At 48.3% G+C, this 25764-nt stretch overlaps 1 protein-coding gene and 1 long non-coding RNA gene across 2 annotated transcripts in view; one reads left to right on the forward strand and one right to left on the reverse strand.

The window, feature by feature from the left end:
* Positions 1 to 14972, reverse strand: part of LOC146822444 (uncharacterized) — a 79930-nt gene extending 64958 nt beyond the window's left edge. Inside the window, exon 1 of the long non-coding RNA XR_014963306.1 lies at positions 14813 to 14972. This is a non-coding gene — a long non-coding RNA (uncharacterized LOC146822444). The remainder of the gene's footprint in view (positions 1 to 14812) is intronic.
* The window catches only part of LOC146822443 (NACHT, LRR and PYD domains-containing protein 12-like), a 341354-nt gene that overhangs the window by 131801 nt on the left and 183789 nt on the right, over positions 1 to 25764 (forward strand). The gene's annotated exons all lie outside the window — the stretch shown is intronic.

Here is a 25764-nt window from a genome sequence, read left to right on the forward strand (position 1 = left end):
CTGGAGGCTAGCACCATGGGCAGTTGGTAGCAGGAACCCCCTGACTGCACCAGGTCTCTGGACTGTGCCTCTGAGGGAGTCCAGGAGCAGTGAGGGAAGGCTTGTGCCTCTGCACATGAGGAGGAGAGGCCCAGAAAGAGATCCAGGTGAAAGTCTGGTGCAGGGAGCCAGTGAAGCCAGCTCCATGCTGAGCTCGCCCTCTTGGAGGTCAGGAGGGCGGCCTAAAGTGCTCCCTATGGCGAGGGCTGGGCACAAGGAGTTAAAAGAGACCAAGAGCGGCGAAATCAGTCCACCGGGGGCAGAGATGGCCCCCCAGAAGGTAGGTGACCTTTACCGGACCGATGAAGAAGCGTGTGGGGCTCTGCCGCCGGTTTCTAATGTGCCCCGGAGTGGGTCAGGTCCCAGGGGCAGCCCCCAGAAGAATTAAAAGTCAGGGAGCGCCGTTGTGCCCCAGTGAAGGTGCCTATGGGACCCAGGAGACCATCCCTGGGCCCTGCTGAATTAAAATCGGGGAGCGCCGTCGTGCCCCCGTGAAAATGCCCGAGGGACCCAGGACCCCATCCCTGGACCCGCCGAAGGTAACGCTGGGGATCGCCGTTGCACCCCCTGTGAAGGTGCACAAGGGATGCAGGACCCCATCCCTGGGCCCCGACAAAGTCAAGTAGTGGAGTGCCATCGCGCCCCCTTTAAAGAGGTCCTAGGGGCCCAGGTCCCCATTCCTGGGCCCCAATGAAGAGGAATTTGGGGAGCTCTGTTGCGCTCCAAGTGAAGCTGGACAGAGCCCAGCACCCCATTTCTGGGCCCAGTTGGCCAAGGAAAAAGAGGGGGGAGAGGCCCACGCGCAGTGCCGTTAATCGGTCAGAGAGGACGCTACTCCTGACAGCAAATTGACACCACCACCTGGAGGCGGAGTGACCCGAAGTGAGACCAGGGGGGCTCATTGGGCTCGGACAGTGAAGATGTAGCAGGATTACGCCACAGTCGCCCTTGCGAGGTACACCTCTGGGTCAAGAGGAGTAGCCATCATGTTTAGAAAAAAACACCTTTTTATATATTAAAACAATAGACAAGGTATTGCTGAAAGCAGACTCTCCACTCCAACTTTTGGGAGATGATTTTAATGATGTAATGAAGACCGAGAGTAATAAGTCTGGTCCTCGTGGAGCTAACACAGAAGCCACCCAACTCGCTTTTTTTGCAGTCACCCTGGGCCTCTCAGACCTATGGCAGTGTGCCCATCTTACTGAACAAAAATATTCATACTTTTCGGGGGCTCATAAAGCTTTTTCTCGCATAGGTAATATTAATGCTCCCGCAGGACAAGTGGTTATGGTCCAACGGGCTGATTACTAGCCAGCGGCCTGTGGGATCACTTCCCTCTGTTGGTGAAGTTAGATCGTACCCTCAAGGAGGGGGACGGGCTGGAAGATAAATGCACAGGATTTGAGGGAGAGGGAGGGGGCTGTCGGGTTGAGGGTGAACTCTGAACTGTATTTTCAAGAAAACGGGCACTCAGTCATGTACAAAACCACACTTTGGGAGGCATATAAAGAGGTCCTCAATGATGGCGCCCAAAACCTCATATCACGTAAGAGAAGGAAACAAGTGGGAGTCTTGGAAGAGGTGGAACGCAGGCTGTTGAATGCCAAGGATAAACTTGGCCCAGACCCTGACCCCACCTCTAGATAGATAACACTACTGAGGGAGGAATACAAGTCCTTAGAGCAGGAGGGAGCCAAGACTCAGATGATGGCCTCCCTGCACCACCTCTGCGACATCGGAGACAAAGCGGGTAAACTTCTTGCCTGGCTGGGTAGACGGGAAGCAGAAGCCAGATGGTTACACCAGATTAGACTCTCCCGGGGTGCCTCTGTGGAATCTGATGAAGCGATCGCAGAAACCTTTGTGCAATACTACGAGAAGAGTCTCGGCCGCTCCAGACCCAGCTCTATATTGACCAATATCTGCAGTTGATAACAATGCTGACCCTCGATGCCGAGGCGAGAGAGGCGCTTTAAGTGGGGATCCCCCTGGCAGATGTATAATCTGCTATTACTAAGCTTAAAGCTAATAAGACCCTGGGACCTAATGGGATTCATGCTGGATTTTAAAAACGATTTTCAAGCCTTCTGGTAAACAGGGCACTCCTCCGAATTTGCAATGGGCTGTACTAGTGTTTATACCCCAGGACGGCAAGCCTAGGGACGGCTGCAGTTCTTACTGCCTGATCTCACTACTTAATATCAAGGTGAAAATCCTGGCCACAATCTAGGCAGCTAGACTGCTGCAAGTCACAACGCCTTTGATTCATAGAGACCAGTCTGGGTTTATGCCCGGGAGATCCACCCGCTATAATCTCCATAGCAGCAACAACTGGCTATATGAAGTCTGGAGGCGCCCGACCCTCATATATTCCTTGCATTGGATGCCAAGAAGTCGTTTGAGGCAGTACATTGGCCCTTCTTGGATAGTACTCTGGTTACATTTGGTTTTGGTCCCCGCTACAGGAGGTGGGTACAGTTGCTATACCAGGCCCCAGTGGCAGCAATCAGGGTAAACGGTGTGGTCTCTAAGGAATTTTCCATTGGTAGAGGCACTCGGCAGGGCTGCCCAGGGTCCCCCTTCTTTTTCACCCTGACATTAGAGTCTTTAACCTGTGCAGTTCAGAACCACCCTGACATTCGTGGCTTCCAGCTCCCGGATGAGAAAGAGGCCGAGGAAAAAATGTTGCTCTATGCGGATGATGTCCTATTGTATTTGAGCCTTCCTTGTCTCTGCCAGTGACGTTCCAAGTATTTTAGGAGTATGGGAGGCATTTCAGATACTGTATTCACTGGGATAAATCTGTGCTCTTTCTCCCACAAGAGGGCTTGGAGATACCCTCTACCCCAACAGTTAACCTACACGTACCTCAGATTCAAATATCAGGGTATTTTTATGACATTAGAGAGAGGAACCTGCTGTCCTCGCAACCTCAGTGGGGTATCCGATCCCGTCTAGGAAAGATGGAGAGATGGAGCAGGCTGCCCCTCACACTTATGCGGAGAGCACCTATGTTCAAGATGATCTCTTTGCCCAAATTGCTCTATTTCCTGGAAGATACATATTATGGTATCCCCCCAAGGTTTTCCAATCCATAGAGAGTGACATGAGGAAACTGTTGTAAGAGGGGGGTCCTCACTCTAAAATCCCTGCAACACAACCAATATAATGCCGGACTTGCCTTGCCGCACATACGAGCTTATTATTGGGCTGCGCACCTCATCATTATAAATAACTGGTAACTCGCCCAGACAACCACTCCACATTTAGGGGGAATGGACACAATGGATCGGTGGGTCACATCTCCTATATCTATACGGAGGTGGCAGGGCAGAACGTATCCTACCGGTGACACATGTCACTTAGATGGCTTGGGAAAAGGCATTGAAATTGATTGGGTGGCATGAGAGGCCTAACAGAAACAACGTTATTGGAGGAGGACATGTGTCCCCGAAATGCGGAAGTTGGGGGATTTGGACCCTGGGACTTGCTTGGAATATCTAAAGTGGGGGATCTGTTGGAGGGCGGTGACATCATGTTGTTTGCATCGCTTCAGAGGGATTATGGGAATTTTTTTAATAAGCACAAACACTACATACTACAGTAGTCTCCACTTTTAAGACCAGCTCCTGACTGAGCAGCTGGGAAAGCAGGCGATCTCTGTGACTTATAAGACCCTTTACAACAATATGCCTGGTGCTCTCTGCAAGCTGCGGGAAGCATGGGAAAGATCTCGGGTAACTGGGAGACATAGATTGGCCGCCTGCATTGATGCACCCTGGGGAGGTGGCAATCAAAACTAGCCTGCGCCTAGTGCAATTTAAAATGCTACATAGAGTTTATTATGCTAGGCGTCGCCTACATATCATGGGAAGAGCTCAGACATTGCAGTGCTTGAGATGTCAGGGAGATGAGGGTTCCTTCTTTCATACAATCTGGATCTGTCCCTTGATCTGGGATTTTTGGATGGGCATCATTAATATATTATTTGCACTTTGCCTACCGTGCTTGTCGGGCCCTCAGATTCTTTCCCCCTGACCCCCCCCCCCCTCCCCCTCTCCAGGGTGTGCCTCCTTCCTTGTACTAAACAGGTCCCCCTCTCAGGCTTGTGTTCCAAGGCAGGTATCAAGGTCCAGATGCAGATTACACTCGGACACTCGTCTCTGTTGTAGGGCCACAGTTTGTGCTGGCATACTTCTTGTCAAGTCAAGTCAAGTCAAAGCTTTATTCGATTTCAAATTTGATAATCATGAAAGCAAGCAAAAATAAAATACATTCATAGATTTCGTACTAAAATATGTAAAATCCAACAGTAAAAAACATGTAATAAAAAAAGAATATGGGGCCATATTATCAAGAACGACGATAACCTTATCGACGTTTTAGTGGCAGGAAACTGCTGCTAAAACGGCGATAAGGGTCTTGATAATATGAGCTTGAGAATTTCAATAGAAGCCCAGGTTCTGGTGTGAAGGACATCAAACCTGGACTTCTATTGAATTATCTAGGGCATATTATCAAGCCCCTTATCGCCGTTTTAGCGGCAGTTTCCTGCCGCTAAAACGGCAATAATGTTATTGCCGTTCTTGATAATATGGCCCTTAGACTTTATAAAAGGATAAAATGGTAATTTCAGATACCTTATTCATAGTCCTATACCAGTTTATCATACAGAGATAAAGGTTTCCTTTCTTTTATAGCACCACTAATAAATAATGAAACAGCAGAGGAAATAAGTTCAGAATCGAAGCTACATAGAAACGTGTAGGCATCCTGATGAGCTAAATTCTTAAATTGTAGTACTGGGCACACACGTCTTGTCATAGCTCCCATCTGGAACCGTGCGGACGGTGAGGCGGTGCGCCATGCTTCTCTGGACAAGCAGATGAAGGGCACTATTTCCTTCAGCAGGTACCTCGTTCGTCCTGTACTTGTGTGCAGCGAGTCTGTGGTCCTAGGGTGATCCAGACAGAACAGATGAGCAGCAGATGGAACACGCCAGGGTGAAGGAGAGTGGAAGATGCATCATCTGAACTGGTGTTGATAAGAGAGAGAAAAGTGCGGGAGATGCTTGTAATGTAGTGTTGAAAAGATGCCACTGTTTTTGAAGTCCAGGGGCAGGGATCTTTGTATTTTGTTGACAAAGGAGGAGAGGCCTGGAGTGCAGCCTCTCAGTGTCTCGCCAACAGTGCAGCCACTGAGTTTCTGATCTACTCATGAAGCTGCTGTTGAAATGCAACTTTAACATTTCTTACAGTGCAGCTTATTAATAGTCATATACTCCCTGTAAAGCTGCTCCATTAATAGTCATTTTTGATGGAATGTGACTGTCCCCTGCATGGTTTATGGGTGTGATACCCTCCCTGAGTCGCCAACTGCATGTATTTCTGGGATCCTGACTTCAATATGGCCTTTGTGTCGCACTAATCTAGTGTGTACAAAGAGGCCTAGGCTTGTCTTTGACAACATGAGGTACTGGACCTGTCATGTGACCCAGAGAGGACTACTCTGAATGTCCTTGGTGTATCAGGTAAAGCAGTAATGGCATCAAACCATGTATTATGATTTCTAGAGTGACCAGACCTTTTTAGGTCTCATGTCTATACAGAGAGACATGTTGTATGTACTTATATAAGCTTCTTACTTGCTGGATCCATCATTGCTCTCCTAATCCTTCTCCTCATTTGTAATTGCTGCTGTTGTGCTGTCTCCACTTTGCAGTAGGAACTGTGTTTGTTTGGGCAACTTAAACGTTGATAACATCTAGAACCCTTTCGCTCAGTCACTGTGCTCTCTGAGAGGTGAACAAAGAATACACACAGGGGCATTTTCAATATTTATTGAGCCATCATGATTCTTGTATAAAATATATGAACCGCGATGATCAATAGACAGAAGCAGATAAAAGTAATGATTAATATAAGGACAGTGAGCTGAATGAACAGTTCCACCATCGTGCTAAACAATGTATATATCCAAGCATATAAGTACGCAGTATACTGTGCTCCTATGATGTGTCCCTAATCTAAGTGTCTAGGGTCCATGTGTCTTCTGCCAGGGATCCCCCTAATGAATGATCCAACACCCGTTACCTGAAGGCAAAGTATGCAGGTCCCCGTCTTTGTCATGAAATGGACACCTCCCTTGCGGGGTGATCAACAGGAACCAGCTGGGTCCAGAGCCAAGATCCAATTCACTAGGAGCAGAAGCATGCCAGAAGGGCTCATGGAATGCGTTCAGAAGCAATAGAAGGCGCAGGGGGCAGCAATAGAAATGGGTATTTAAGGGGTCCACCAGTACATTTACGTCCGGAGACTGAGCCAATTGCATTCCTAGGAACTAGTCTACGGCACACTTGAAGGTGCACAGCTGACAGCAGAACACAGGCTGCATGCATTGAAGCGAAACAGGCCGAAAGGATAAGAACCAATGCTCATTTAGTTCTTGAAGCAAAGGTGCCCTGAAGCCCTGTACCATGCATTCATGGCACAGGCGCACATGTGGAAGTGCCAGTTCCTTTAGGTCTCAAAATGGGGCATCCATTATGGAGCAGAAAAATGTAAATCACAGTCCCAACAATCATCAGGAACAGGACCAACGGAAGACCTCCAAAGACTCTTCCGAGCACAGAGTTTATGAATGATGGAATTACTCTGAAAACCATCTGGAAGTTGCTAACCAAGCCAGAGCCCAGACTCTTGAAAAAGTACATGTTAAAAATCCAGTGCACTATCTCGCTAAAATGTTGTGGGAAATCCGTGCGGAGTTGTGACTGTCTCCGAGGAGGACCTTGCAACTTGTATATCAAATGTCTCTTTTGCAGATGTTAAGGCTACCTCCTTCTGGAACAGTAAGACTTACTGCATTCAGCTCAAGGCGTCAAAGTGTATGTCTGAAAAATGTTTTGAAGGCCAAAGCATTGCCTTCCTAACTGTATGTGCAGGTGGAAACAATACTTGTGTACAGCAAGTAACTATGAAGAAACAGTGACATGAGAGGCTATGCCCGATTTCCTCCCATAGCAACCTTGATCATTAAGCATCAAATAACTCCGATTCGAGAGCAATCTGAAAACAGGACAGATCATGGCCACTGGGGAACCTTTCAAGTAGCAAGATAAGTTTGCTGCAGAAGCATTACAAACCCCGTGTAAAAAAAACCTCCATGCACACTAAGGAGTCTCTTAAATCACTCTCACTGTCAGTACCTCTGAGAAATGTTAGTGTCCTTCTTTCTGCATCAAAATCTGAAATGTAATTCCCAATACTCGTGTACATGCCATCCCCTAATGCTTCATATCTGCCTACTTGATAGTGTTCTAAGCAGTGTTGAAAATAAAATGGAATATACCCGTGGGTTAACCAATCCATGGAGGGCGTTTCAGCAACAGTGAATAGTAGCCTCCCTAATTTCTCTATGTGTAACATAGTGTATGTCACATCTTTGCGTGCCATGAGTAACTGCTGTTTCGTTAGTTGGTATGGTGCAAACAGGTTGATGGCATTAATATGTTGCCAGCAAGCAGTGTCTAAAGCATCCAACTTAATAGCAATATTGATCTTAACTGTGATCGCCAATGTTGTAATGCAGACATGTCATGTTGTATTGTGTCAATTGCTGACCATAGTGTATTACCCCGGGAGTACATTCTGGAGGACAGTTTTGTCATCCCATTGTCAACTACTACTTGAACCTTTTCTAAATTATCCCTTTCAATTACATACAGTCTTTCAGCAGCTTCTTGCTGAGAAACCTTCCATATTTTATTGTATATTGCTTAGAACAAGTGTTTTTGACGTGGTTTTCATGGACATACCAAGAAGTCTGTAGTTCCAACTCCTTAGAGAGAAGCGACAAATGTACTTTCACCTGAGATAATGTTGAGGTTTTTAGCCATTCTAGGCACAACTTCCCAACACTGTGAGTAGTCACCACCCTGAGTTTTCCGAATGCACGTAACACAGGTCAGGCCTGCTGATCTTAAAGCCTACGGTGTTACCCAGGAACCGTGCTTGACATCCGTTAGTATCTACACATAACACAGGTCTCGCCTCCTGATCGTAAAGACCTCGGTGTTACCCAGGAACCTTGCTTGACATACGTTAGTATCTAACGGCCACACTAACCATCCCTTCCATTTGGTGTCTGATAAATTGTACATGCATTGCAGAGCATGATGTCTAATGTTTCCTCCTTGTTTTTACTAAACTGTTGGCAGTTTTCAAAATGTGCAAATGTGGGAATACGTGGCGTGATCAGATCTTTTATCTTGGATCGGCCAAGACATGAAGTTTGTTGCAAAGTTGTGACGGCCTCTAGGGTCGGCACGGGGGGGTCACAACAATAATGCATTCATCATGAGCCAGGGCTTGTTCCTTCACCACAGTACTGCTGTCAGCATTTTTACTGTTTGTGCAAAACGCATTTCAGCATTGGTGAATAAATGCCATTTATATGCAGTTGGTACTGTGTCACTGTTAGAAATGGGGGTCACTAGTTAGCAATGGATTGCACCTTTGTCAAAATAGAGACCCTTGCTTCTATCCAGGGTAAGGGAGTTACGCCCTTAGACAACTCCTGCTCACCCCCTTGGTAGCTGGGCATGAGCAGGCAGTCTTATCTCCGAGACAATGTGTAAAGAATTTGTGCACACATAAAGTAACACAGTGAAAACACTACAAATGGACACCACCTCAGTTTAGAGAAATGGGAAATCTTTATCTAAACCAAATAAGACCAAATGACAAAAATCCACCCTTGTGTGCAGCTAGAATCAATCCTAACCTGCAGTCAGAATTTAGTATTACTCTATTCCTCATTCCAAGAATTTGATCTTACTGTATGTTTTGTGCATCTATCTTGTAGGAGTACTTGAGTGGAAAGCCTTTCTGTAGGTGGGTGCCATCGTGTCAGCATTGACAGCCATTATGATGTCTGTTTATTCTTGTACTGGAAGAAGTTATTGCAGCAACCGCAGCAGTTCACACTTTTGTTTTTGCAGCTTCATCAGCCATGGAATTCCCTACAACATATACGCCAGTATGTTGATTACTCAATGTGTGTATTACATGAGTCCGAGGCAGTCAGTGTTTCAGCTTTTCCACTTGTTCCCAAAGCATCTTGTTCTTATTTGTGCAACCCTTTGCATTTCTGAGTCCATTCTGGCCCCAATTATGAAAATATTAATTATAGGACTGGACACAGTAGTATGAATCACACACTATAAGTGTGGGGAATTCGGGATCTGTATTCACTAGTGCCAGAATTAGAGCCTTCAGTTCTGCCAACTGTACTGTGCAACCACCAAGCAACTGTGTGCAGGTCTTTTCTGGATGGAATTCTCCATCCTGCATGCATCCTTTTATGGCTGCACATGCTGCTGAGTATTGGTGCTTTGTCCCTTTCGCAAGTTGAGCAGAGCCATCCGTATATATGATGTTGTAATATTTCTACAGAGGCAATATTTTATTAGGAAGAGAGCATTCTTATTCATAATGCAGAAAAGCTTGTGTTTGCAATGTACAGTCAAATCTATAGTCTACATCTACAGTGACTTAGCCCATTGTATTCAACGTGGTTGTCATGCTTTAGTGTTTGGGATGCTGGCTCGTGTGGCGGCCTATATGGTCGGCAGGGAGATCACAACAATAATATGTTTACCCTGAGCCAGGGCTCGCTCCCTCACCCCAGCAGTCTGTACTGCTGGCAGTATTTTTTCTGTTGGTGCAAAATGCATTACAGCATTGGTGCATAAATGTGATTTATATGCAATTGGTACTGTGTCACGTTCAAGTCACAAAGGTGTACCTTGACGCCCCTGTGATGACGCAGGTCACAGATTTGGTGTGTTTATACGTGTGTGTAAGTGTTTGGAAGCTAGCATGTCAGCTTGTACTGAACGTAGTATTTTAGTCTGTTCCGTGGTCCAGTGTGAACTATTGAAATCTGGACTAATCAAGTAGTAGAATGGTTTTACCAGTTCTGCGTAATCTGGAATGTATTTTATGCCAAAATGTAGAAATCACAAAATGGATTGTAATCTCGTCAACGTCATTGGAGGTTGTAAAAGTGCACATTTCTCTAAGCAATGCTTCATAAGACTTTTGGCTTTACTCGACAGCTCATATTACAGAAACAGGACATTGAGGTGGGCAATTTTAGATGTTTTGAAAATTGAATTTGTAGTCCATGTGAGCGAACCCTAGAACTATGCAGTCTACTCTTGTCAAGGGCTCTGAAAGGTTATCATCCCTCAGTTATATGTCATCGACTTAGGACAATGCCTGATCATAAACGTTTTGTAACAGCTCTGTCACTATGGCTGAAAACAGCCCTAGGTTATTCTTATAACCTTGGGGTAATAAACAGAATTGCCCCGGACAGCCGAGCACAGAGAAGGTGGTCAGATATCTGCTTCAAGGTGCTATATTTTGGAAGAAAAATTCATTTGAGATGTCAAGTGTTGTTTTGTAGTTCTTCCGCACAATGTTATTTATTAGTGTGGCACTGTGTGTGTTTTGTACTGCAAATGTGCGAGTAGCTGTGTTTAAATGTTTATAGTCTAATACCAGATGATATGAGAGATATGGTTTCCTTGCTGGAAACAAGAGATTATTCATAGAGGAGGGGCAGCTTTCTAATACATCCTGATATTCAAGTTGTGTTAGAATTTCCCTAACTTGCTTTTTAGTCGCATTTTTAATGGGGTATTGTCGTTGAGGTTGTGGGGTGGTTCTCAATGGTATTTCATGATAAGCGAAACCATTATACCACTCCACATTGTTGCGGTATAATGCAGGAGCTAGCGCTAGTGGCACTCCTTGGCGTATGAGCGTTTATCTGTTTCTGGAACGAGGTCAGAAAAAGCTGTTAAAATTACCATTTCCCTGTTTGGGCACTCCATTGCAAAATCAGGTGGCCAATCCTTTTCAGCCCAGAGAATATCTTAACCTTGGGTTAAGGCCTCCCAAAAGAGAACGTTTATGTATCTGGATATGTCCCCCTCCAGTTGGAGTTGTATTTCACATAAACGATGTGGGACACTTAGCCTAGTATCCAGTGCTTCCACCGTGATATACACACTCCGCGCTACTCCTGCCACACAATCCATCAGGTTCCGGCAAACTATTGTGACCTCTGCCAACACTGATGCCTCCCCCTTTATGTTAATTAACATAATGGCGGACAGCACAGCAAAGCTGCCAATCCTTTTCGTACCCAAACCCAGGGCAGGTGCTGCCCCGTATCCTTCTGCATCTGTTTGGACACTTCTGGCAAAACAGTGAATAAAGGGGGTACCATGTGTTCTGATATATACGGCAGAAAGTCTATACCCCAAGTTCCACAATCCTCCAATGTGGAAGCCACCCCCATCAGCAAGCAAATTGTGAATATTCTGAGTTTTTTCCTCCAGTCCTGTATGGGGAAACACCGCTTAAAGCTGACTTGGTTTTTATGAAATCCTGAACAGAATTTTCTCCTGTCTGATGGGAACCTTACCCATGACTGCATTCAATATTTGTGGGCTTATACCCGGTGTAGCCAATTGTGGTTGTGCAGCTTGATACATACACGCAGGACTAAGTGTTAACATTCACATAACAAACTGTGTTAGACTTCGGTATATGGTTACTAAATCTTTTCTTAGTTTCTGCACCCATGCTGCTGACAAATTATCAACATTAGGATGTGGTGTGTATCCAGCTAGGACTGGCCATGTTGCCCCCCTCATTGCTTAGGGGACCAAGTCTAACACTTTCTATAGTGTGTGGAAGGGCGCCATCAAACCAGTGTCTGTGTTCTTGGTAGGTTAAAGGTATTTCTATTCCTTAACAGGGTAGGTAGTTGCCTGATACTCAATCCTATGTGTAGATGGGAAATAACCATGTTGTATTGTTTGCCGCCGGAAACGTAACCCCTGAATAGAACACCCCTGACCTAAATGCTTCGTGTGCCTCAACCACAAAGGTAACATCCCCAACTGTGAGTGCGAGACCATGTTTTAATAGTTTGAGTAACTTGCATGTATGCAGTTTTCAGCAATGTTAAGTGCCTGAGCACCTCCATCTTCAGACATTATAAATGAATTACAGAGAGGGTAACACAATGGGAAATAGATTTTCCGAAGAGTTCAAGCTTCAACCAACCTACAGCCAATACATAGGAGTAACCTACTCAGCTGAGGATATTTCTCCCCACTACAGGCGTCTCTAGTTGAGAGGTAAGTAGGGGTCTCTGAGTTTGCATGAGAGAACTACTAAGGTAATCCATTAAATAAACACCAAAACCATCGTTGGCGGCGCCATGTCGTGTGGTTTCCACTTTCCAGTATGAACTGTTTGTTGGACAACATAAATGTTGGGCTTGGTGCCAGACTGATTCAATGCCCCTCCCTCAGGATACGTTGGCCTACGGAGCAGCTAGCTCACAGTGCCACGATCAGCCTGATGGAGGACGAGGACAGCTTCCTTAGGCAGTGGACGTGTATTGCCTGGAGGACGAGGACAGCTTCCTTAGGCAGTGGACGTGTATTGCCTGATGGAGGACGAGGACAGCTTCCTTAGGCAGTGGACGTGTATTGCCTGATGGAGGACGAGGACAGCTTCCTTAGGCAGTGGACGTGTATTGCCTGATGGAGGACGAGGACAGCTTCCTCAGGCAGTGGACGTGTATTGCCTGATGGAGGACGAGGACAGCTTCCTCAGGCAGTGGACGTGTATTGCCTGATGGAGGACGAGGACAGCTTCCTCAGGCAGTGTAAGTGTATTGCCTGATGGAGGACGAGGACCGCTTTCTCAAGCAGTGGAAGTGTATTGCCCAATGGAGGACGAGGACAGCTTCCTCAGGCAGTGGAAGTGTATTGCCTGATGGAGGATGAATACAGCTTTTTCAAGCAGTGAAAGGGCATTGCCTGATGAAGGACGTGGACAACTTCCTCAGGCGGTGGAAGTGTATTGCCTGATGGAGGACGAGGACAGCTCCCTTAGAAAATGGAAGTAAATTGCCTGATGGAGGATGAATACAGCTTTTTCAAGTAGTGAAAGGGCATTGCCTGATTGTGGATGGGGACAGCTTCCTTAGGCAGTGGATGTGCATTGCCTGATGGAGGACGAGGACAGCTTCCTTAGGCAGTGGACGTGTATTGCCCGATGGAGGACGAGGACAGCTTCCTTAGGCAGTGGACGTGTATTGCCTGATGGAGGACGAGGACAGCTTCCTCAGGCAGTGTAAGTGTATTGCCTGATGGAGGACGAGGACCGCTTTCTCAAGCAGTGGAAGTGTATTGCCCAATGGAGGACGAGGACCGCTTCCTCAGGCAGTGGAAGTGTATTGCCTGATGGAGGATGAATACAGCTTTTTCAAGCAGTGAAAGGGCATTGCCTGATTGTGGATGGGGACAGCTTCCTTAGGCAGTGGAAGTGTATTGCCTGATGAAGGACGTGGACAACTTCCTCAGGCGGTGGAAGTGTATTGCCTGATGGAGGACGAGGACAGCTTCCTCAATCATTGAAATTGTTTGTATTGCCCGATGGAGCATGAGGACAGCGTTCTCAAGCAGTGGAAGTGTACGGCACAATGGAGGACGAGGACAGCTTCCTTAGGCAGTGGACATGTATTGCCTGATGGAGGACGAGGACAGCTTCCTCAGGCTGAGGAAGTGTATTAGAAGAAAACAAAGGAGGCAGTGGAGAGTCGGCGTCCTACACGAACACCTGGGGTGGATACAGTCTCCCATTGTAATAATTAGTAAACAAAAATCCACCCAATGAAGATGAGGTCTGATCATGGATCAAGGGTGTTCCCTACATTGGTGGGAAACACAGTGTGTTTCTTAAATACCCTTCACACACCAAAAGGGCCCTTGGTGTCATGCTTCATCATAGGGGTCTTCGCATCCCTCTACGGAATGCGGCGTGCTACTACCTACGAATACGCGGGAGCACTGATGTAATCTCTATGTGTGGTGTGAGAGGCTTGGTGAGAGGTAGGGTCAGGAGGGAGTAGTAAGTGAATGTTAAAAAATACCTAGCAACATAGGTATACAACATTTTTTAATGAACCTTGGTGCCGGTATTATTAAAATTGTGTGAAGTGAAGGTGTGTTGTATTAATGTACAAAACCTCCTGTGTGTGTCAACATGTTTCGAAGCGTGCTGCTTCTTCAGGACAGGTACACAGATCCCTACCCTACTCACATGTGTGGTGTGACAATGTCAACTGTACTAGTGTGATGTATAGTCCAATGGCTATATAAAAAGGCACATTGGTCTCAATATTATCAGTAATAAAAGGAAATTCCTGTGTCTCAATCTGGAAAAGAAACACAAAGAAAAAATCAGGTGTATAAACTTATACTCCAGAATAGTATTAGTGACCTGTGTGGGTGATAAATACAGTGTTTAAAGACCAGGAGAAAACTTAAAACTACTCATGCCAGTGCAGTGTCCTGTAAAAAAGGGGGACAGATACAAGACGTACATGCACATAACAAAAAAAAACACACACACACTAAAAAGGGGATATGTCCCAGGTTGGTCTCACAGTGACTAGCGAACTTCTTAAAAATCAGAAAAAGTACTTATAGGAGGGAAAAGCATCACATACTTGTTGTTGGGGAATCCACTGGCCTCATGAGCCTAAGAATGAGAGGGACCTGTGCAAATAGCACTCTGTAAATATAAAAGCATTTTTCAGAAACGCTGTCTCCAGTTGTAGTCCACATTCAGTGGGAACGTTTCCGGTCTCTCACAAGCGGCTATGCCATACTCACATACACCGAAATACTGCCTCAATTGAACGTCCGCTCGCGGCTCCGTCGATGCGGTCATGTCGGCTGGGCCGTTTGCCTATACTGAGCTAAATTGGTCATTTAATTCCCGCCACTGCCGGCGAGTACGTGCGTCAAGGGATCGCTCCCTCCTAAGCCTCTAGGGAGGTTGCGGGGACTGTCATGGCCCGGAAGTTGTTTTAGCCAAACCATCCGGAAGTGAGTACCTGAGTGTTACAGGACTAGACCGCTCCTTTCAGAGTAGTGAAAGCGAGCGTTGCCGTCACTGTACTTTTGGTGCTGAAATGAAATAGTGGAGAAACCGGGCGTATGTGCCACGGGAGTGACATCAACTGCAAAATGGAGGTAGCAATGAACACAGCAAATTCATGCTCATCATTAGTTTGGCAAAACGAAAAGTTCACATAAAATACTAATTTGTAGGGTGCATAGAAACACCGGGAAGCTACAGTAGGTATTTATAAAGCTGGCCATGTAAAAATAGAGGGGTAGTGCACCATTTATGAATACCACAGGGTTTATCTAAGCACTTGGTACAGATAACAGTAGTGAAACCATACTGTGAACATGGAGGTACAGGTATGGTGGTCCCCTACTGAATGCGATCTTCTTTTTAATAGGGGAATACTTAATGTCAGGCTGGGATCAAGAAAATCTGCTCCATGGTATACTGTCATTAAGGCCTGTTATATGAGTGCCCAGACGGAACACCCAACGTTGTTCCTTTTCAAAAAGGCAATTTTCTGAATACACTTGCACTATGATTGTCCAATGGAGATCATTTACTGTGTGTGTGGCAGTTAGAAAGTGTGTTGCCATCTTTGTTGTGCATTTCTTACATCGGATATTACTTTTGTGTTCCCCAATGCGGACTTTTGCTGGTCGTGATGTCATTCCAACATATTCCAAACCTCAAGGACATGTGATCATGTAGATAATGTTCCAACTATTACAGTTTGTAAACTTCCTTTGTTCCCATTCGCTGCCGTTCCTAAACACAATCCTTTTGCTTTCTTTGGTGAGGTGACATGCGCTGCAGTTCCCACATGGAAAGTGACCTTGGATTGGATGAAGAGTAGGGTTCTCATTGTTAGCCGCTGTATCTGAGCATGGCTGGGTGTGGACAAGCATATCCTTCAAGTTTTTGCCCCTTTTGTGGGCGAACATCGGTTTGCCTAGGTTCAGGTTTCCGCTGTTCAAGATCCTCCAATGTTTATTGACGATTTGGGATATTTTGTTTGAATGGGTGTTACAAGTAGTCACAGAAATGGGTCTGGCCTCCTCATCTTTGTGTGTTTTGTCTTCTAGTAGTGCCTCCCTGTTGGTTTTGCGGGCTCTCTTCATTGCTCTGTCAATAATGCGGGTGGGATATTTCCAATAGGTGAGTTTGGTTTTCAGGTCTGAGGCTTGTGATTTGTAGTCCGACAAGTTGATGCAGTTCCTCCGGAGGTGGAGGAACTGCCCGTAAGGGAGTTTGTCTCTTAAATGCCGTGGAAGGATGTTGCCATATAATAACAGGCAGTTCTTGGCAGTGGGTTTGAAATGCGTGGTAGTTTTCTAGATGCCTCCTTCGGGGTATATGTGGAGATCTAGGAATGCTAGATTGTCACGCAATGTGGTACTGGTAAACTTCAGAAAAGTATTCTGTTGGTTTAGCCATTCCATGCAGGTAACACCTGTCATTAGAACGGCGTTTTTCTAACTCCAGCCGTGAACTTCTGAGCGATTATTTCCTTGCTCCTTGCAGCCAGCTAGCACCACTGAATTGTGGTCTTTTTTCGGTAATTTTATAAAATAGCGCATATTTATTAAAGGGCACCGACTTTATCACATACTCTGCCCCGGTGGCCGTTCACCGACACCTTTTTGATGCCACACGCATCACAATGGAAACAACAAACGCCTTCGTGCTTCACTTTCACACGCACGTCAACGCTTGATTACAACTGAGCCCACACTAGGGCGGTACCTGACTTCAGGGTGCACTAACATACATGCGCATACTTCTAGCCACTCACGGAAAATATCCACTTCATTTTTAGCCTCACCCAGCCCCGGACACCCCTTACTAGGGCACGTCTGGGCCCGTCCACCCAATCAGCATGCGCGCACTGCTGCCATTTTCTAAACAGGCACTTGCCGGCACGATTGAGTCTACGATCATGGGGACACCGGAAACCACACACCGGGTGGCACTTTTCGGCCATTAGCGACATAATTGCCAACAATTAGTGAAATGGACCGCACTATGAATTCGGCAGCACCACTTCCTCACTCTAACATTCGGGGAGACCGGGAGCAGCCGCATAGGACGCACGAGGAAAACTTTTCTGAGGCAGTAAGAGTGTGATTGAGCAGACAGATAATTTCTGCATTTTCGCTTGCAAGATCTTGTAATGCATGACTGTGTTGGTGTGTGTATTTTTATGTGGAGGGTTTCCCTCCATCTTTAAACTACCGTTCACGCAGAATGTGGTCTATATTTTCCTTTTCAGAGCTGACAACAGGAGTTTTCCCTCCCTCTCCCCCCATGGTGCAAGTAGTTGTTGCATTTAGGGTAAGGAAAGTGAGATTTTTCTCACTCAACTAATTTTCTGTAACTGTGTACACGTATAGAGTGTCACATGTCACATGAGTAGTCACTCACCTTAACTGAACCAATGCATGTATCGTTTCAAAAATGTGTATATATATGTTCTCATGACCCGAGTTTATCGTTACAATAATGTATATCATTTATTGCACTTTTCTATCTAGGCTTGACATTTGGCAGCCGTTTATGAAGTGGAGAGTGGCATAGGCCACACCTGCACAGTGGTATCTTCTTGCCACCAGTTGGTAAGAACAGAGCCCCCTTCTTTATACTTAGGTCCTGATGAATGCCCTGGACCCACTTGGGCCAACACGGCAGAAACATGTTGACCACTTACACGACAGCTAGGGGACAATACATTCCCCATACACCGTCCACTGGTTTTAATATCATATAGTTATTAGCCACATTAAAATTGATTTAAAATAACTATAATGATTTTTATGCTCACTCACATTCTCACGTGCCCCCACTTAGTGTTTTAGAAGTGCATCCCTGTCGTCAGGTGCATGCCCGCCCTCTATCAAACCAAGGTTTTAGAGGGCGAGGACTGGTCAATGATGAAGCATGACACCAGGTGGTGTGTGAGACCAGTCCGTCACTTTTTGTGAGATGCCCTCACTCACAATGTTATTGTAACTTCAACAGGGTCACTATACTAGGAGCAGCTCTTTTTGTGGTAAACGGTGTAAGTGTATTGACTGATTGAGGATGGGGACAGCTTCCTCAGGCAATTGAAGTGTATTGCCTGCATTCTTGTAACTGGAGGCAGAACACCCAGATACTTAAGTTAGGAGGATGAAACATGGCGACCTCTAGAAATCCATTTCAGTTTGGAGACGGCTCTGGTGCTGCCTCCTGTGAGAAGTATCACTTTAAACCAGGGCTGTGTCTGGAGAGTAGCCTGAGATTGACACTAGAAAGAGAACCATGCCAACATAAAACCAGGCTCTGGCGGTGGCCACTCACCTCAGGAGGGCCTGCACTGACCACAGTGACCCATCAGCTTGCTGAGCAGGAAATGACTATAGAAAACTCATACAAACAGTGAGAAGTGCCTTAAGGGAAACTCCTGAGAAATGCAAAACCACTACAAGAAAGCAGAGACCACTAACTCTGGCCCGTGGGGCCGTTTGAAAACTATAGAACATCCGCTGAACCACATTAATTAAACTGTGATAAAAAATAATTAATTTATGCTGATCACATGCAGGGTAGGCATAGCACATCTTCAGAAAACACAGGAAATAATTCTTACAAGTTCCCTCCTGGAGGCTCTGAGGAGGAGGTGCAGTGAAATTAGACACCAGTGCAAGACTACTTGACTCATATGATAGTGTCTTTTTCACCAGGGTGAATCAACTGCCTATTGGACGAGGCAAAGCTTACATGACACCAATTAGAACAAAGAGGTAATCATGTTGTCATGTTTGTCTTTGCTTGAGTGGTTGTTCTGATGAGTGATGCATGGATGTATTTTTTCAGAGACTATCAGTGTCCACCATCACAGTCAATTTCAGATCCTGGGTCATTAGGTTTGTGGCTTTCAAATACCGGAGAAGGGATTTCATATGTGTTGGACCTGTCAGCCCTAGGGTGGTCTCCCCATCTATTTTTGATCGTGCCTCATTTTTTCCACCCTCATTTTTATGTTGGACTATGTCTCCGGGCGCCTTTTCATTGCCAATCAGTGTTAAGGTGCAGGTGCTCCCTTCTACCAAGATGGCTGCCACAGGCCCCTGCTACTGCAGAGTGGTCTTTATTAGTAGCACCCTAGCTGTCAGGAGCTGGCTGGAACCTCACAACAATGTTGCGACACCAGCCTGCCTTTTTGTCCCATAGGTAGAATGGGGAAGCTCCTGGAATATGCTGGAACCTTCTAGAAGGGAGGTGTGGTTTTTACTTTTGCCGCCTTGGCTAGAGGTCACCTGACCTAGGGCTACTTAAGTGAGGGAGGGAACTTTTTCTAGTTAGATGGCCAGTGGGGTAAAGCAGAGCTGGAGAATCCACGCAGGAGTTGTAGGCGGTAGGGCCGAGCCAGGGACTTATGCCTCTGAGAGTGACAGGATTTAGGTGCTGCCTCTTAAGTGAGTGAGGGATCCTGTAAAGCCCACTGATCTTGCCCAGCAGTAGGAGGACCCAGGGAACCTCTGCCCAGCCTGACTAGGAAGGACCTAGTCGCCAACTCAATCCCTACCCCCCAGTAACAGAACCCCTCAAGGGCGCCAGAGACATCTGCGCCATCCAGCCTTCATAGAGCAACTGATTACAGAAACTGAATGCTGAGACTGCGTGTCAAAACTGGACATTGAAATTACATGCCAAGCTGATTGTGGAATCGCTGAGGATCGACCAGGCGTTAGCGCTGTGACCCCTGCGCTCTCTGACCTGGCCTGAGAACCCCGGCAGCGTGCCCCGTTGAGCGCGGAGCTCCCCTGCTTAATTTGAGCCCCCCCGTGGCGCGGAGACCAGAGCGCGCTCACCGCTGCGGCCCAGAAGCCGGAAGAGTGCCCCCTCATCGTGGCGAGGCCCGCGGAGAAGCCCGGGGCCCCGTCGCTGCCGTCGCAGCTGTTGGTGAAGGTGCGTGAGGCCGTGGCTGGCCCCCGTCGCAGCAGGATCGACTGTGGAGTTCGGAGCCGGTGTGGACGCCTCTCGACGTCGAGAGCAAGGTAAGCCCGGAGGCTTGGGACTGACCCCGGTGCGCCCCCTACAGGTTGGGAGCCACACCGCATCCTGAGCCCGGGTCCCCTCTCCGTGGGAGTCCCCTGCTCACCACGACGGTGAAACCCCTCCGAGGGATTCGCCCCTCGTTCCCCACTGACTGTTCGGAAGCTTGGTGCCCCACGGACTGCACCGAAGAGACACTTGAAGCGTGCTTCGCTGATTACGAGTAGCGCTATGTGTGCAGGGTCCGCTCTGAAATGTTACATTCTTTGCTGATTACGAGTAACGCTATGTGCGCAGGATCCGCTCTGAAATGTTACATGCTTTGCTGATTACGAGTAACGCTATGTGTGCAGGGTCCGCTCTGAAATGTTACATGCTTTGCTGATTACGAGTAACGCTATGTGCGCAGGATCCACTCTGAAATGTTACATGCTTTGCTGATTACGAGTAACGCTATGTGCGCAGGGTCCGCTCTGAAATGTTACATGCTTTGCTGATTACGAGTAGCGCTATGTGTGCAGGGTCCGCTCTGAAATGTTACATGCTTTGCTGATTACGAGTAACGCTATGTGCGCAGGGTCCGCTCTGAAATGTTACATGCTTTGCTGATTACGAGAAACGCTATGTGCGCAGGGTCCGCTCTGAAATGTTACATGCTTTGCTGATTACGAGAAACGCTATGTGTGCAGGCTTTGCTCTTGAATGTTGCATGCTTTGTCATCACGAGTAACGCTATATTGGCAGACTCTGCTCTTGAATGTTACATGCTTCGTTATTACGAGTAACGCTTTGTTTGCAGGCTCTACTTTGACATGTCACATGCCTCGTTATCACGAGTAACACTTTGTTGGCAGGCGCTGATCGGAAAGGTTACATGCTTCACTATTACGAGTACCGCTATGGTGGTAGGCTTCGCTCACAGGAGTTCACTATGCCCTTACTACGAGTAGCGTTACAATCACAGTCCCGCCTTATAAGTGTCCAATGCTAGTGGTAGTTGCCCCCTGAGGCGCTAGGGATACTAGGGACCCACGAAGGCTGCCGTGATATCTCGTGAACTGCATGTACAATTCCTGAACTGCATGTACAATTACTGAACTGCATTGACATCTAACTGTTGGATAAACTTGAGTATTTGCATAAATTTCACAGTGTGGCGTCCCTTATTGTGTGCGTTCCCCGTTCTATGAGAGGTGCGTGTTGTATGGTTGCTTTACACACAGGCCGTTGGGTGCCCAGCCGCTCGTGTCACGTTACCGCCTTAGGGCCCGGTGACCCCAGGTCTTACATTGTTGGCGAGCGGTGGGATTTTAGGACCTGTGACCATACAGCACCCTTCCGTGAAGCGAAGGGCGCCACAATTAAACGCCTATTGTTTCAAAGCTCTGCAAATATTGATTGCTGTATTTATTAATTCCACTGTCCAGGCTGAGAGTGCAAGAATCCTGGTTAGCTGGTAACTGTCATCCATATCCTAGGAATTTTCTTCCTGAGTATCTAGGTCCCCACCTGTCAGAATGGAATTCCGGTTAGCTGACCTCGAGGGGTACACGGTAAAGCAACTGAGGGAGTTCGGGCAGGGGATGGGGGTGCCTGGGGTGCGGAAGGCCAAAGGACCGGAACTCCGCACCGCCATTAGGGCATGGGTAGAGGCCCACCCAGAAGGGAGAGAGGATGAGGGACAGGAGGCGCCAGATGCACCTCAGGAGGAGAGCGCCCAGGAAGTCCTAGACATATTAAATGTAGACGAGTCTGAAGGTGTGCCACCAGGGAGACGTTCTGGGGCCAGTAGTAGGACCGGGTCTAGGAGGAGCGCGTCTCCAGAGGAGTACGAGGACAGGAGGGAAGAGAGGCAATTAAAGTGGGAGCTAGCGAAATTGGAACATGAAAGAGAGAATAAGAGATGGGCAATGGAGGAAAAGAAGCTGGCGCACGAGCTTCAGCTAAAAGAGTTGGAGCTGCGCGCCCTCCAATTGAATGCGTCCAATAAGGACAATGGTGGCAGCATACCTAAAGAGTCTCGCGAGTCAAAATTTTACGTACCCAAGGAAGTCATTGCCAATTACACAGTGGGGGACGACATTGCTAAATGGTTGGAGGCATACGAGGTAGCCTTGACTGCCCATGGGGTGCCCGAGAGTAATTGGGGAGGTGGTTTATATCGGTATATACCTCCCAATGTCAGGGACACCCTGTTATATTTGGCCAAGGCGGATCAGGTCAGGTATGTCCCCATGAAAGAGGCCCTACTCAAGAAGTTTGGTCTTAACCCCAAGAGGTACAGGCAGAAGTTCAGTGGCAGCCATAAGCTGTCCACACAGACGTGGGTGGATTTTTTTGATTATGCCCGCAAGGCACTAGATGGTTGGGTGCGTGGCAGCGAGGTGCAGGACTACCAAGGGTTGTACAATCATTTTTTAAGGGAGCACCTCTTGGATAAGAGCTTTCCGGAGCTGCGCCAACATCTGGTGGACCGCAAGTTGATGGGTCCCCGTGAGCTTGCCGAGGAGGCAGATATTTGGGTGAGCACCCGGGTGTCTCACAAGGGCCCCGGGGGAGATGGCTCGAAAGGCGGACAGGGTTTCCCCCAGAAGAAAGAGGGGGGAGATAAAAAGGTGGAGTTCTCTAAAGGCCCCCAAAATAAGTTTGGGAAGGGAGTAGGAACCCCACCCCCGTCCAATTCCACAAGACCCACTTACCCTGACAGGAGTCAGCAGCCAAGGATAGTGCGGTGCTACGAATGTGGGGAAATTGGACACTACAAGGGAGATCCCAAGTGTCGCAAGCGACCCCCAGCCCCAACGGGCGGGAAAAACCCCGGGGTGAGTAGTATAGCGCTTGGGGTGGAGCTGCCCTTAGATAGGGAAGGGGAGTGGACAGGCCTGACCCTGGTTTCACTCGGGGATAGAGAGGTAGACCCCGTAGTGTCCCTGCCCCCGAACACTGCTAAATATCAGCAGAGGGTGAGAATTAATGGGGAGGAGATGGAGGCTCTGAGGGACACAGGGGCCAGCATGACCACTGTCGTGCGGCGGCTGGTGTCCCCAGACCAAGTAGTCCCCGAGGAGTTCCATCCGGCCGTATTGGCTGACGGCAGTGTGAGTCACTATCCAGTGGCTCGTGTTCCATTTGAGTGGGGAGGAGTCAAAGGCCTACTAAAAGTTGCAGTGAGCCCTGCCTTTCCTGTGGGGTGCTTGCTAGGGAACGACCTGGAGCACACCAAGTGGAAAGATGTCGAGTTTCAAGCTCACACCGAGATGCTGGGATTACCAGGGTGGACTTGCGTAGTCACGCGGTCCATGGCTGCCCGGCATGGAACTCACCCTGGGTTGGAGCCTGGAATCATGGCCCAACCCAACGCCAGAAGAGGAAAGAAGAAGGTGGTAGAGGACATGCCCCGTGAGATGGATGGGGAGGCCGCAGAGGTGTCCCCGGAGTCCGCGGAGGTAGATGTCGTTCCCGTGGAGGACTTGCCGACCCTTGCTGACTGGCATGTGGAAGGAGGGCCTACCCGGGAGGAATTTTGTCAGGCACAAAGGGCGTGCCCCACGCTTGAAGGTATGCGGCGACAGGCCGAAGCCCAAGTGGCCAGTCAGGAAACGGGAGGATATCATGTGTATTGGCAGGATGGTCTCCTATACAGTGAGCCCAAGGTGCCGGTACATGGATCTTCGAGGGCCATAGTGGTCCCCCAATGTTACCAGGCCTACCTGCTGGAGTTAGCGCACGAGATCCCCTTAGCTGGACATCTGGGTCAGGACAAAACCTTTGCACGGTTGGTCCCACATTTTTATTGGCCCAGGATGAGGATTGCCTCAGACACCTTTTGCAAGACCTGTAAGTCTTGCCAGGCAAGTGGCAAGACTGGGACTAAATTGAAGGTCTCGTTGGAACCGCTCCCGGTGGTCGGGACCCCTTTTGAGAGGGTCGGTATCGATATTGTTGGGCCATTGGACCCTCCGACCGCAGCGGGATATCGGTTCATCCTGGTTTTGGTGGACCATGCCACTCGGTACCCAGAGGCTATTCCTCTGAGGACCATCACTGCACCAGTGGTGGCGCGGGCACTGTTGGGGATTTTACCCGAGTGGGATTCCCCAAGGTCGTGGTGCCGGACAGGGGCACGAATTTTATGTCGGCCTACATGCAGGCCATGTGGAAGGAGTGTGGGGTGACCTACAGGTTCTCCACTCCTTACCACCCCCAGACTAACGGACTTGTAGAGCGCTTCAATAAGGCATTGAAGGGAATGATCCGAAGCCTGCCGGAGGGCTTGAGGTGTAAATGGGACGTCCTCCTCCCCTGCTTGTTATTCTCCTACCGGGAGGTCCCGCAGAAGGGAGTCGGATTCAGCCCGTTTGAGTTGCTCTATGGCCATCCCGTTAGGGGTCCCCTCAGCTTGGTTAAGGAGGGGTGGGAGAAGACTTCGCAGAAGCTTCCCCGTGACATTGTCAGCTGCATGTTGGCATTCCGCAGCCAGATGGCCAAGCTGTGGAAGGCGGCCTCAGAGAACCTAGAGGCCAGCCAGACCGTTATGAAGGAGTGGTATGACCGCAACGCTCGGACGGTCGAGTTAGACGTTGGACAGAAGGTGTGGGTCATGGAACCTGGGGAGCTTTGTGCCCTCCAGGACCGGTGGACTGGCCCGTACGACATTGTGGAGCGACGAGGCCAGACCACATACGTTGTAGATTTGAAGACACCCCGTCAGCCCCTCCGGGTGCTCCACGTCAACCGCCTGAAGCCGCACCATGAGCGATCAGAGCTTGCTCTCCTTATGGTGACGGATGGGAGCGAAGAGGACGAGAGTGAAGCTCTTCCTGACCTTCTAGCGGTACAGGAGAAGGATGGTTCGGTGGAAGGTGTAGTCCTCTCCCCATCCTTGACCCCAAAGCAACAGAGGGACTGTCGCCATGTCCTGGGACAGTACGCCTCGTTGTTCTCCCTCACGCCTGGAATCACTCATCTGTGTACCCATGATGTGGACACAGGGGACAGCCCTCCGGTGAAGAACAAGTCTCACCGGCTCTCTGACCGAGTGAGAGATAGCATCCAGCGTGAGGTGGCAAAGATGCTGGAGCTGGGGGTGATAGAACCTTCCAGCAGCCTGTGGGCTAGTCCAGTGGTATTGGTGCCGAAGGCGGCCCCACCGGGTACCACACCAGAACTTCGGTTTTGTGTGGACTATAGGGGGTTGAACTCTGTCACGAAGACAGATGCTCACCCCATCCCACGTGCAGACGAGCTGGTGGACCGGCTGTGAGCAGCCCGGTACCTCAGCACCATTGATTTGACATCCGGATATTGGCAGATTGCCATGGACGATGGAGCAAGGGAGAAGACAGCGTTCTCCACCCCCGAGGGCCACTACCAGTTCCGAGTGATGCCCTTTGGGCTCAAAAATGCTCCGGCCACATTCCAGCGGTTAGTGAATCAGGTACTATCTGGTCTGGAGTCCTTCTTAGCGGCCTACCTGGATGACATAGCTGTCTTCAGTAGCACCTGGGAGGACCATCTGCAACACCTCCAGGAGGTACTGCAGGCGTTGCAACGCGCTGGCCTAACAGTTAAAGCCAGCAAGTGCCAGATTGGACAGGGATCTGTTGTGTACCTGGGACACCTGGCGGGCGGAGGTAAGGTGCAACCCCTCCAGGCCAAAATAGAAACCATCTTG

The sequence above is a fragment of the Triturus cristatus genome, chromosome 6 (genome assembly GCF_964204655.1).
Source record: "Triturus cristatus chromosome 6, aTriCri1.1, whole genome shotgun sequence".
In the NCBI taxonomy this organism is placed as follows: Eukaryota; Metazoa; Chordata; class Amphibia; order Caudata; family Salamandridae; genus Triturus; species Triturus cristatus.